This window comes from Mastigoproctus giganteus, chromosome 11 (genome assembly GCF_048544385.1).
Source record: "Mastigoproctus giganteus isolate SK-2022 chromosome 11, ASM4854438v1, whole genome shotgun sequence".
NCBI classification, from domain to species: domain Eukaryota; kingdom Metazoa; phylum Arthropoda; class Arachnida; order Uropygi; family Thelyphonidae; genus Mastigoproctus; species Mastigoproctus giganteus.
The window spans coordinates 147,804,670-147,818,304 of record NC_143585.1 but is presented as its reverse complement, the minus strand read 5'-3'; positions in this window follow the sequence as shown (position 1 = coordinate 147,818,304).

Here is a 13,635-nt window from a genome sequence, read left to right as displayed (position 1 = left end):
CCACAGAAATTGGGGATATTAGGAATTACTAATCAGTGATTAGTAATGAGAAGGCTCAGAAGAGGAGGAAAGTGGCCATGTCACTGAGAAAAAAAAATTAATTAATTTTTTTTTTTCTGGGGGCTCTGCCCCCAGACCGCCGTCTATGTGGGGGCTTCTGCCCCCACAACCCCGGATTTTTTAACTTTACCTTTAATTTACGAATGAAATTAATACCGATTATTATACCGCAACCACGTGACATCAAAACACTATTAACACGTGCGGCACAAGATGACACACACAACTAACACTGCGCGGCACAAGGTGACACGCACTGCGTGTCAACACTGCGCGGCACAAGGTGACACGCACTGCGTGTCAGTTGTGATCGTCTGACGTCATTGACTCCGCCCACTGGGTGGAGCCGGCTGCCTTCTTTCACTTCGTTCTCATTGGCTGTACCCGACAAGGTGACACGCACTGCGTGTCAACACTGCGCGGCACAAGGTGACACGCACTGCGTGTCAGTTGTGATCGTCTGACGTCATTGACTCCGCCCACTGGGTGGAGCCGGCTGCCTTCTTTCACTTCGTTCTCATTGGCTGTACCCGACAAGGTGACACGCACTGCGTGTCAACACTGCGCGGCACAAGGTGACACGCACTGCGTGTCAGTTGTGATCGTCTGACGTCATTGACTCCGCCCACTGGGTGGAGCCGGCTGCCTTCTTTCACTTCGTTCTCATTGGCTGTACCCGACAAGGTGACACGCACTGCGTGTCAACACTGCGCGGCACAAGGTGACACGCACTGCGTGTCAGTTGTGATCGTCTGACGTCATTGACTCCGCCCACTGGGTGGAGCCGGCTGCCTTCTTTCACTTCATTCTCATTGGCTGTACCCGATACTGAATCTCGACCTATTTTTTGATATTACTATTGTTGATTAGTGTAGTATTTTGTATCCTATCCTAGCTTGTACCCGAAGTTCTCGTAAAGCTGAACTATCATGTGTATTCAATTTAGGAAGTCGCGTTTCTTTTATGTTATTCACAACTTGGTTAACTTGTTGAATAAATACATCTTTTGGTGGAACATTACGAAGTCCAAATTCAATATCAAATCGGATAGTACGATTTTACGTTGTGCTGTTTTTTTACGTTGCGGCGAAATGTACGTTGTGCTGTATTACCTGCGGTCGAGAAAAGGGTTAGTTTTTGAAATTGTGGTGAAATCGGATAGTAAACAATATTTTTTTAAAAAAAAATATCATCATAACCATTTCTGTTGTTCACGTGCATCCGCAATTCTCGTTGTTAATTAATGCTCGCGAAATAGTCTTTTTTGCAATTCCCTGGCGAATTTTACGTTGTGCTGTATTACCTGCGGTCGAAAAAAGGGTTAGTTTTTGAAATTGTTCAGTTTATTTGCCTTTCCTTTTAGCGAAATTTCGGTTTAAATTACACTTTCCCCTTTCCTTTTTAGCTCAATCAGACTTATTCCAATGTTACGTGACATTTCGCGAACTCGTAGAAACGTGTATTTTTGTATGTGGATTTTTCTGATTTTCGCATTTATCCTTTGTTTTCAGCCTCCACTTTCGTTGCTGTGCCACGTGCCATCTGCGTGTCACTTCGCCTCCGCCGGGCGAGGAGAGGAGGGGGAACGCAGTGAGTGGGTGGAGTCAAAACCCATCAATCACTGCTTTTCCCCTTCATCTCCTCGCCGCCATTTTTGTTGGCCGTACCCGATATTGAATCTTTACCAATTATAATTTAGTCCTTTGGATAAAAGCGAAATCTGGTCCTGCGATAGTGTACACGAGGAATCGTTGGATACTTGGTGAGGGGGTGTTCGTGAGCTAGCTGACATATTCTGTGGTAACACGTTGTGTGTCTGTGGGGGGGATGTCACCCAACTCGTATGAACTTGGTCGCAAGTCCGCGACAATGTGTTAGAATTCGCATGAACGTGTCTTGACCTATCCGATAATGTTTGCAACTTATTAACATGTCTGTTTTTTATTTCTGAGGCCTGTGCTTCCCGTCGCAAATCTGTTGAGGTCTTCAATACAGACTAATCGTTCGGATGTAGATAATTTTTTAATTTATCGCGAAGCTTCCTAACCTGAGAAAGGTATTTTTGTTTATTCGAATATCGAGATTTTAAGGCAAGCTTAACAATATTACGCGATGTCGCCAGTGTTAGTTGTTTTATGCCTGAAATTTTTTGATTTAAATTCACCCTGGCAAACTTCGGAACGATGCTGTTTTGAAGGCAATATTTTAGAAAAGAAATATGGTAACTTTGGACCGAGTACCTTAGTGTAGATTTAATGTAATTTTGTACCAAGCCATTCAAAAAATCTCCCATATTTGTGTGTATCGATTGTTTACTGCTGGAGAGACAGGAAGTGAATGAAATAGTCAATAAGAGTTTAAAAATTAATTAGATCGTATGAATCAGAGTTGTACTACTCAATATGTTCTACGTTGATAATAATATTAGTGAAATAATAAGGAGTTTACCTCAAAACTAGTAAGAGGTAAACTCCTCTTATTATTTCACTAGTAAACTTTAAGGTAAGATTTCAAAAGAGGCTCAAGAAAGGAGAACAGAAATGCCAAAAGAAGTTTGTTTGTTATAGAATTTTAGGTGCATCACCAATGAAACACCAGAGTTTCTGGGAGAAAAACCAAGCTGCCTTCACCCAACACCAACACAGCCATGTTATGAAAAGGGGCCATAAAAATTCCTCACGTCATCCACGTGATTCGAACTCAGTCCTTTTACACTCAGTGTGTGAGCATGCCGATTCTACCAACTGCACTACTGCAAGAGCACCAAAGGAGTATGTCATTGTGGAATGGTATGTTAAATGATCAACTTTCTCTAAAAGCTCTTGAACTCAGATATTAAAGTTCAAATGTTGAGTAGATTTGCAAAGAAATTTAGGACTTTGCCTGAAATTGAGAAGAAATTGTTTAGAAGATGAATTTCTGTATACTGCATCAAAAGCCAGGCTATTAGCATTGTAAATAATGTCTACTAGACTTTGCCATTAATGCACTTTTTTGGATGTAAAAGTGTGTGTAAAGGAGGTTAGTTTCAGTTCATTGATTGGAGAAACTGTAAAGTGTGGTGCATATGCATTGAGAAGAGTTTATTAGATCAAAAAGGCATGAGCACGTTGAAGAATTTTTAAAATGGAAGTAAATATTGAGGTAGGGAGACATTTTAAAGAACTTTTGGTTCTTGTATTTAGGGATAAGGCAGGAGTTTATGTATTGACTAATCAGAGGGAAAGGAACTGGTTGCCAAACAGACTAACTCAACTCAGAAGTATGAAAGGAAGTTTAAGATGTACTCATGTGCAATTTCAAGAATGAAAAGTGGGATTCTAGTCATACCAACTGGAAGTCCCTTGCGTGATCAGAGAATTGTTTTTTAATTAAATCATTTGAAATTTGATATAACCTAAGTAGCCAATAGTGTAGGTGATTTCAAAAAACAAGTTAATGGTGGGGGTATTATTAAATTTGCCAATATGATTAATTGAATTATCGAGTTAGTTCATCAGAAGGCGCCTCCGTGGGCAAGAGCAGCAGTGCGCAGCACATGCTTCTTGATTAGACTGGGGTTCGAACCCTGACCACCAATTACGGAGAATGTGGAAAGGTCAGGGAATGACCACCGCATATCCCCGGAGCAATATGGCCTTAGTTGCTAATGCTCCTGAAAAAAAAAAAAACAAAGTTTATCAGAAGCAAATTTTATTTTTTTGGTTATAGAAGAAAAACCTCTTAGTTTAATTTGATTTTAGTGAAATCATTAATTAAGCATTTTTCTTTGTTAAAGATACTATGAGCCTGACAGTAAAGATTTTTGAGTGCAGAGAGGAATTTATTTTATTAATAAAAATAATTTTTGCTTGATATTTTTGAAGAGCAGGCAGATACAGGAACCACATTTCTTCCTTCTCTTCAAAAGCTGTTTTCTTTTAAATGGGAAGTATGAGAGCAAAGTTTTGACGCTGATAATTTGGAGATTGATGTACACATGCAAAAATGCAATTTGCAAAATTCCTGAAAAGAAAAATATTAATAAGTAAGCAGTTTCAAGAGAATAGTTTAGCAGATAATCCCAAGGGTATAGATTCAAAGGTTCGGTGCCTTATTTCCTATTCAAATATTTTACCTTAAATTCTAGTTTGGAAGGAATTTTTACTTGAATATTATTTGAACTAGGTATTAAAGTAAAGAAAGTTTTTAGAGACAAGCAATTGATCAAAATTAGAAGATATTGATTTAGGGAGTTTGTTATATTCATATACATTAGTATTATGATATATTACTATATTTATTTTATTTTATACTTACCGGGTTATAAAGGAACTCTCTAAAACATACACCCCGAAAACACTGACGATGAAAAATAAAAAACAATATAAAAACAGGAAACAATGCAAGAAATTCAAAAAATATGGAAAGAATATTACCAAACCCTGTTCTAAGGGGAAGGAAATAACACTCTTATAACAGAAGAAATATAAGAGATATTTTGTCTCGATAACAAAAGAAGTTCAGAAAGCAATTAGCCAAATGAAGAATGATAAGGCACCAGGAAATGATGGCATCCAAGCAGAACTATGGAAATTCGGAGGTGATGCAATGTTAAAACACCTCGCACAATTGTTTAATCTAATTTTATTTACAGGTGATATACCAGAAGACTGGAAAAGTGGAATAACAGTACCTATACACAAAAAAGGAGATAAAGAAAATTGTCAGAATTATTCTGACAATTACTCGTTCCAACAGCTCTACATCCTTCTTAAAATGAGCCCTCCAGACCTGTATACAGTACTCAAGGTGTGGCCTGACCATTGCCTTATACAAGGGGATAATCCCCTCCTTATTCCTGTTAGAAAAATTCCTGTATGTCATTGACAAGACACCATGAGCTACTCTTGCAGACCGTCTGCACTGCTCTGAAAACTTCATATCTGCCTGCACAATTACTCCCAGGTCTTTTTTGTTCTCTACCACTGTCAGTGTAGTACCACAGAGTTGATACGTTACTCTGGGGTTACTGCTTCCCATATGTAGTACTTTACATCTGTCAATGTTAAACTTCATTTGCCACCTCACAACCCATCTGCTCACCTTTTCTAGATCCTTTTACAGCAGTGTACTGTCATTAGTGTCATTAACAACTCTGCCAACCTTCGTATTGTCTGCAAACTTGGACATCAAGTCTGATATACCATCATCAGTATCATTTATAAATACAGAAAACAACAATGGACCCAATACTGAACCCTGAGGGACTCCACTAATAACATTAGTTCACGAAGAGCAGTGTCCATTGATTACCACTCTCTGTCTTCTCCCACTCAACCATCCATTTATCCATTGCAGCAATTTGCCTCCAATCCCACACTGCTCCAATTTGTGCAGCAGTCTTCCATGTGCAACAGTATCTAAGGCCTTTCTAAGATCCAAATATATGATATAAAATTTTATTCTTTGCATCCAGTTCCTTTGTGACTACATCATAGTATCCAATCAAATTGGTCAGACAAGACTTCCCCATAACAAACCCATGCTGTGTCTGAGCTATAACTGAAGTCTTGTCTAGATGATCCTAGATAATCCTGATCTAGATAATGTGGATGATTAACGTATCAATAGCATTAGTAGCGGCATATGATGCAAGAAAGCACACTTTTTTTTTTTTATTTATGTAAACCCCAAACACAAGAGGTGTTAGAACCTATAGTACTTAGTACCGTGCTTGGGTTGGAGGTTGAGAAGACAAAAGAAGATAATTGTTGACATTGGACTTGAACTTATGTAGATTGTAATTTTCAGGAAATACGTATGAAGGAAGGTTGTTCCAGAAGACGGCAGTTGAATGAATAAATGAGGAAGATGAAAAGTTGGTTCTTTGAGTTTGAAGTTGGACAGTAAATGGATGATGACACTTATATGGCATCAGCCAAAAAAAAAAAAAAAAATCATTTCACCCATCCATTCACTCTAAAAGTTTCTCCAGTTCTTCCTTGAATTTATTTAAGCTGTGAACTTCCACAATGACAGATGAAATTTTGTACCAGCAATCGGCTAAATGCAAATGGATTCTACAACTGTCTCTCCTCGATTAAAGTTTATCTCCTTCAGGTTCATAATCTGAGTGAGAGATAGAATCCCATTAGCACTCGGCCTGCTCAAACCATTCAAAGTCTTATACACCTCATTCAGATCACCATGCAGATGCCTAGTCTCTAGATGCTCCAATTTGCAGGATTTAAAGCATTCTTGATATGAGCAACCCTTTCTTCTCTTCACTAAACTTGTTCCAACAGCTCTATATCCTTCTTAAAATGAAGCCTCCAGACCTGTATGCAATACTCAAGATGTGGCTTGACCATTGCTTTATACAAGAGAAAAATCACCTCCTCCTTCCTGCTAGCAAAATTCCTGTATATCATTGACAAGACCCCCGCCCCCATGAGTTTTTCTGGCAGCCTGCCTGCACTGCTCAGAAAACTTCACATCTGGTTGCACAATAACCCCAGGTCTTTTTCATTCTCCACTACCCTGAGTGTAGTATCACACAGTTGGTATGTTATTCAGGGGTTACTGCTACCCATTTGCAGTACAGTCAGACCTCGTATAACATGTGTTTACACTACACGAATTCGATCATACACTATAAATAGGGGAACGATATCGTATATAACACCAACCGAATTCGCTTATGCACGATTCGCCTTTGTGTTTACAAGAAATGGCAGTCGAATGTGGATTCACCCCAACTGAACGCAACATGATAGCAATGGACAGAAGATTCTGAAAATGTATTTATGTTTTCATAATCTGAGTGAGAGATAGAATCCCATTAGCACTCGGCCTGCTCAAACCATTCAAAGTCTTATACACCTCATTCAGATCACCATACAGATGCCTAGTCTCTAAAAGCGTTTCCCCTATCAATGAAGGGGAAACGCTTTTCGCCATAATAACGTAAAAACTCAAACAATTCCAGCTATCGGTATTATCGAAAATGCAATTAGATCGTTTATTACCAGTTTATAACAGATTCCACTAGCAGAAACGCAGCTGGAAATAGTTTTTATTGTTTTATGGTAGCCCCCAGAAATGTGCTTTACTAAAATGTGAGGTGTTGGTGTGTCTCTCCCTTTACGGTGTTGTTTATTCAGTTGTTACATGTGTGCAGTTTTGTTTATGTGTATCAAGCATGCCTCCTCATTTTGTAATTGTGCTTTATTTCCTAAAAATGAGTAAAATACTTAAAAGGTGTGAAAAGGAAATGTCCTGGTGAAGACACTACAGATTCATAGAGAAAAAGAAAAGCAATACTGATAAACAGAGGCGGACTGGGTCAAAAATTCTTACCCGGGAAAATTTGTAGCAGCCTCATATTAGCATTTATGGCCAAAATCACACTGGCCCACTGGGGTTTCCCCGGTAAGGCTTATGGCCAGTCCGCCTCTGTTGATAGAGAAAAAATATGAAATTTTGAAACACTTTGAGCAAAATTAAGACCATGTGATATTGCACGTGGTACTGGCCTAAATAAGGCAATGCCAAGAATTAGAAAGAATGCAGAGAAAATAAAAACAACTTTCATTGCAGGAACAACTCAAAGTGTAATTAAAATCCATTAGATGATAAGATAAACCCTGAGAAACCTGTAGGTAAAAATAAATCCAAAGAAGAAAAAATTAGTCAAGAAACGCTTGTCAAGATGAACTGAAAATGACAAATGGAGAGCATGATAAACTCTGACAAGAACAAAATTGAGTATGTGACAAATGAAGAGCAAGATAAACACTAACAGGGATAAAATTGAGTATATTGAGTTATGCAAAGCCATTAGAAAGAGACTCAGAGAAGGCAAAAGATTTAACGTAAGAAAAGTAGAACAAGAATTAAGGGAAAACAAAGGACTTAAATCAGCAGCCATGAGTAGTAATACAGAAAGACAAATGACACTGAATCTGAAGAATAGTGATGGTGTACTTATAAACAGCAGAGAAGGCATAATTCAAATAGCAGAAGACTGCTATAAAGTATTATATAAGAAGCAAGGAAATGGTGTCAGTAGTGGGAGTGGATCACAAATTTGCAATGCATATGACATATCCGATATCCTTGATGATGAGATAGAACATGTGTTGAAGAAAATGAAGAATCAAAAACCCCGGGTGAAGATGTAGTTACTGTAGAGTTGTTAAAATTGGGAGGAAGAGATGTGACAGAAACTGGCAAAACTCTTCACATAGGAAGAGTTACATTAGGAATACATTCAATCGTAATGCAATCATAATAAAATTATGATTTATGATAATAAATTATTATGATAATTATAATAATTATTATGATAATAAAATTATGATTGCATTATTCATAAAAAAAGGAGACAAATCAGAAATTGGAAATTATAGACCAATTAGCTTGTCCCATATCTACAAGTTGTTCAGAGGGTCATCACTAACAGATTAGAAAGAATACCTGATGAGAATCAACTGAAATAGCAAGCGAGGTTTAGGTCAGGATTCTCAACTATGAGTCACCTTCACATATTATCACAGCTAATGAAGAAAGTAAATAAATATAAAACAACATTATGCCTGGCATTTGTGGATTATAAAAAGTAATTTTACTCCATATAGCTTAAGGCAATATTTCAGGAAATGGAATAAGAAGGAAAAGACACTCTATGCATTATGATTTTGAAGAAAATATATGAGAATGCTGGCTCCTTTATTAGACTAGACAAAGACAGTAGCAAATTTAAAACAAAAAGGAGTTCAACAAGAAGACAATATCTCCGAAGTTCTTTACTGCTGTCCTTGAAGCTTTTTGAAGATTACACTAGTCATAGAAAGGTGTCAATGTGAATGGAGAGTACATAAACCAATTTACGATTTGCAGCAGATGACATTGTGATCGCATAAGAAAAGATCCCAAAAAATTAGGGAAAAACCTTAATCATTTATGCACAGTTGGTAAGGATTTTGGACTAAAGATGAATATGGCTAAAACAAAAGTAATGATAAACAAGTATGCCACAGAAAAGGATATAATCATTGAAGAAGTAGAAATTGAAAAGGTAGATTCATATACTTACCTTGGACAAGTCATTAGCTGTAACAATGATAAATGGCTGGAAGTCAAGAGAAGAATAAATTTTGGATGGATAACATTCAGGAAATATAGTCACATACTGAGAAGCAATATCCCAAGTTGTCTGAGATGTAAAATAATGAACCAATGTATACTCCCCACCATGACTTCTGGAAGTGAAACTTGAGATCTATCGAACTTTTGCAAGTAGAGATAGGGACGTGATAATCCCATTATATAAGGCTTATGTTAGACCACACTTGGAATACTGTGTTCAAGTATGGAGACCGCACCTAAAGAAAGACATCGAGCTTCTTGAAAGGGTGCTAAGAAGGGTAACTCGCCTGGTGAGATCGGCAAAAGGGCGTCCTTATGAAGAAAGACTTCGAATATGTGGGTTGCAGAGTTTGGAAACTAGACACCTTAGAGGAGATTTGATTGAGGTGTTTAAAGCTCTGAGAGGTATCAGTAAAATGAATGAGGACAAAATTTTCAAGATTATAAATGATGCTAGAACTAGGGGACATAAATTCAAGTTACAGGGGGAAATGTTTAGATTGGACTGCAGGAAGTTTTATTTTAGCCAGCGAGTTATAAATTATTGGAATAAGTTGCCTTCATGGGTGGTAGAGGCCGACAGTTTGGGGAAATTCAAAGGTCATCTGGATAGTACTTTCGGGTAAGGGAAGCGCATAGGATGATAGGATTAATTTCCTTTTTATATATTTTTTATTTCATTTTATTATTATTTTTATTTATTTATTAATTATTATTTTTATTTATTTATTAATTATTATTATTTATTTATTTATTAATTATTATTATTTATTTATTTATTTAATTTTTGTTTATATCATTGTTTTGTTCCGATTTTTTTTTTTTTTTTTTTTTGGCTGGTGCAGCATAAGCCATAGGCTTTCTTGCACCATACGGCCGTTACTAATACTAATACTAACTCACCAAAAGAATGGAAGAAAAGCTGAAAACTACACAGTGAAGGATGGAATAAATTGTATTAGGAATCAGACTCTTGGATAAGAAGAGAAACACATGGATTACGCAGCTAACACAAGTAAAGGACATTCTTATCAAAACAAAAGAACTGAAATGGAATTTGGCAGGTCACATAGCATGAAAACATGATGACAGATGGACTAAGAAACTAACAGAGTGGTATGCAAGGGGAGCTAACTAAGAAACTAACAGAATGGTACCCAAGAGAAACTACAAAAAGTAAACCTGAAAGACAACAAAGGAGAATAGACAGATGAAATTCAAGAGTTTGTGGGTAGTAAATGGATGGCCATTGCACAATACAGAAGGAACTGGAAAATTACCAGAGAGGCCTTCATCCTGCAGTGGATTCAAAATGGTTGATGATGATGATGATTACTATCATTACTGTCATTAACAATTCTACCAACCTTCCTATCATTGCTAAACAATAGGAAGGTTGAATATGGCCCAAACGATTGGACATTAGGCCAGATATACCTTCATCAATATATTGATAAATATAGAAAACAATAGTGGCCCAACACCAAACCTTGTGCAACTCCTCTAATAACATTAGGCCATGAAGAGCAGTGTCCATTGATTACCACTCTGTATTCCCCCCCCCCCCATCAGCCATCCCTTTATACCCATAGCAGCATCTTGCCCTTAATGCCATACTGCTCCAATTTGTACGCAGTCTTTTATGTTCAAAGGTATCAAAGGCTTTCCTGAAATCCAAATATATATATATCAAAATTATTTTTTGCTTCCAGTTACTTTGTAACCACATCATAGTATCCAATCAAATTGGGCAGATAAGACTTCCCCTTAACAAACCCATTCTGTGTCTGAGCTATACCTGCAGTCTTGTCTAGATGATCCTGCACAGTACTTCTTTATCCAGTGACTCCATTATTTTACCCGGAACAGAAGTTACTAACAGTTCTTTAATTAGTTGTGAATTGGGGATACATTTGCACATCTCCAGTTCAAGCGGATCTCCCTGAATCCAGAGATGCTATCATAATAATGGCTAAGGGTTTGCTTACTTCCTTTGGTTTAACTTCAACAATTTCCCCTCCACTTTGCTCTCAGTTATTACAAAATCATTTAGCTCCCTGTTAGTGTCATCAACTTCTGGCGTCCACTTCCCTACAGATTTCCTCACGAGTGAATGTAGATGCAAAGTACTCATTCAGTTTGTCAGCTACATCAGCAGGATCGTCAACAGTCGAATCATCAATATCACGTAGACCAATCTGATTCATCCTCTTCCTTCTACAGTTTACATCCTTTGGCAAAGATTTCTCGTAATCTGCCTTCGCTTGCCTATCCTCCTTTTTGACTTGCTTGTATTTTACTTGCAGACTAGCTTATATCTACCACAAGCTTTTGTGTTGCATGATAATTTATATACATCCCATGAATTTTTCTTCTCTGCTACAAGTCTCATTATCTCATTTGACATCCGTTTAATCCTAAACCTTGAACAATATTTCTTATTTGGTATATGAAAAGCCTAGTAGCTTCAAAGATTAATTCCTTGAATGCTTTCCATTTAGAATTTGCTGTTGATAACATCATCAGTTGGTCCCACTGTATAGAATTTAAAAACTGTCTCAGACCACTGTAGTAGCCAGTATGAGAGCAAAAGCCTTTACCCCCTGATGGTACTCAGATCTTTAAGTAAATCCCACGTCAGTACGCTGTGATCACTGCCTTTATCTAGTGGTTCCTTTATCTGTGGATTCTTAATTATATAATATCGGTGTAGATACACCATAGTTTACACATAAATTTAAACTACGTATGTAGTGTAAAAGGCATCGTTTTAATTGGTTCAAGTATTGTGGCTACCTTCACAACGAGTTACCAGATAATAGCATTAGCATTAGTAGAGGCATACGATGCAAGAAAACAAGCTTATGCAGCATCAGCCAAAAGAAAAAAAAACAACTCCCATTTCACCCCTCCGTTCATTCCAAATACCTGTCCAGCCCAACCTTAAATTTATTTAGACTATCAACTTCAACAACAAGGGATGGAAGTCTGTTCCACCAATCAACTACCACTGGCTAAAGGCAAACTTTCGCACATCTGTCTTTCCTCAGTTTGAATTTATGCTCTCTCAGGTGATTATTCTGAGCAAGAGGAAGAATCCCATCAGCATGGAGCTTGCTCAAACCATTCAAGGCTTTATACACCTCAATCAGATCATCTCACAAGTGTCTAGTCTCCGGACACCGCAATTTGCAAAATTTAAGCCTTTCTTCGTAACATCAACCCTTCGTTCCATTCACTAATCTTGTTGCCCGTCTCTGTACTTGTTTCAAAAGCTCTACATCCTTTTTAAAATGAGGCTGCCAGACCTGTATACAGTACTCAAGATGTGGCCTGAGCATTGCCTTATACAAGGGGATAATCACCTCCTTATCCCTACAAGAAAAATTCCTGTATATCATGCTACTATTGCAGACCATCAGCACTGCTCAGAAAAGCCTGAACAATTATCCTCAGGTCCTTTTCGTTCTCTACCACAGATTTGATACATTACTCTGGGGTTACTGCTTGCCATATGAAGTACTTTACATTTGTCAATGTTAAAACTTCATTTGCCACCTCTCAGCCCATGGGCTCAACTTTTCTAGATCCTGTTGCAACGGCATACTTTCAGTAGTGTCCTTAACAACACTGCCAACCTTTGTATCATCTGGAAACTTGGACATTAAGCTTGATATACCATCATCAATATCATTTATAAATACAGAAAACAACAATGGACCCAACACTGAAAAAACCCTGAGGGACTCCACTAATAACAGTCCATGATGAGCAGTGTCCATTGATTACCACTCTCTCTCTTCTCCCCCTCAACCATCCCTTTATCCATAGCAGCAATTTGCCTCCAATGCCACACTGCTCCAATTTCTTTAGAAGTCTTCCATATGCAACAGTATCAAAAGCCTTTTTAAGATCCAAATAGATAATATCAAAGTTATTCCCTGCATCCAGTTCCTTTGTGACCACATCATAGTATCCAATCAAATTGGTCAGGCAAGACTTTCCCTTAACGAAACCATGCTGTGTCCGAGCTATAACTGAAGTCTTGTCTAGATGATCCTGCAGTGTTTCTTTAACCAGTGCCTCCATTAATTTCCCTGAAACAGAAGTTAAACTGACAGGTCTGTAATTACCTGTCTCCCCTTTTGTGGATTGGGGTCATTTGCACATCTCCAGCCCATGGGTACCTCCCCTGAGTCCAAAGAAGCGCTCGTAATTATGGCTAAGGGTTTGCTTACTTCCTTTGCTGCTTCCTTTAATATAACTGGATAGATCCCATCCACCCTGGGTGCCTTTTTTATGTTTTTCTTCAACAATTTCTCCTCCACTTTCCTCTCAGTTATTACAAAATCATCTAGCTCACTGTCAGAGTTTACTTCACCTCTGGCATTCCACTTCCTGAATAACTCCTCATGTGTGAATGTGGATGTAAAATACTCATTT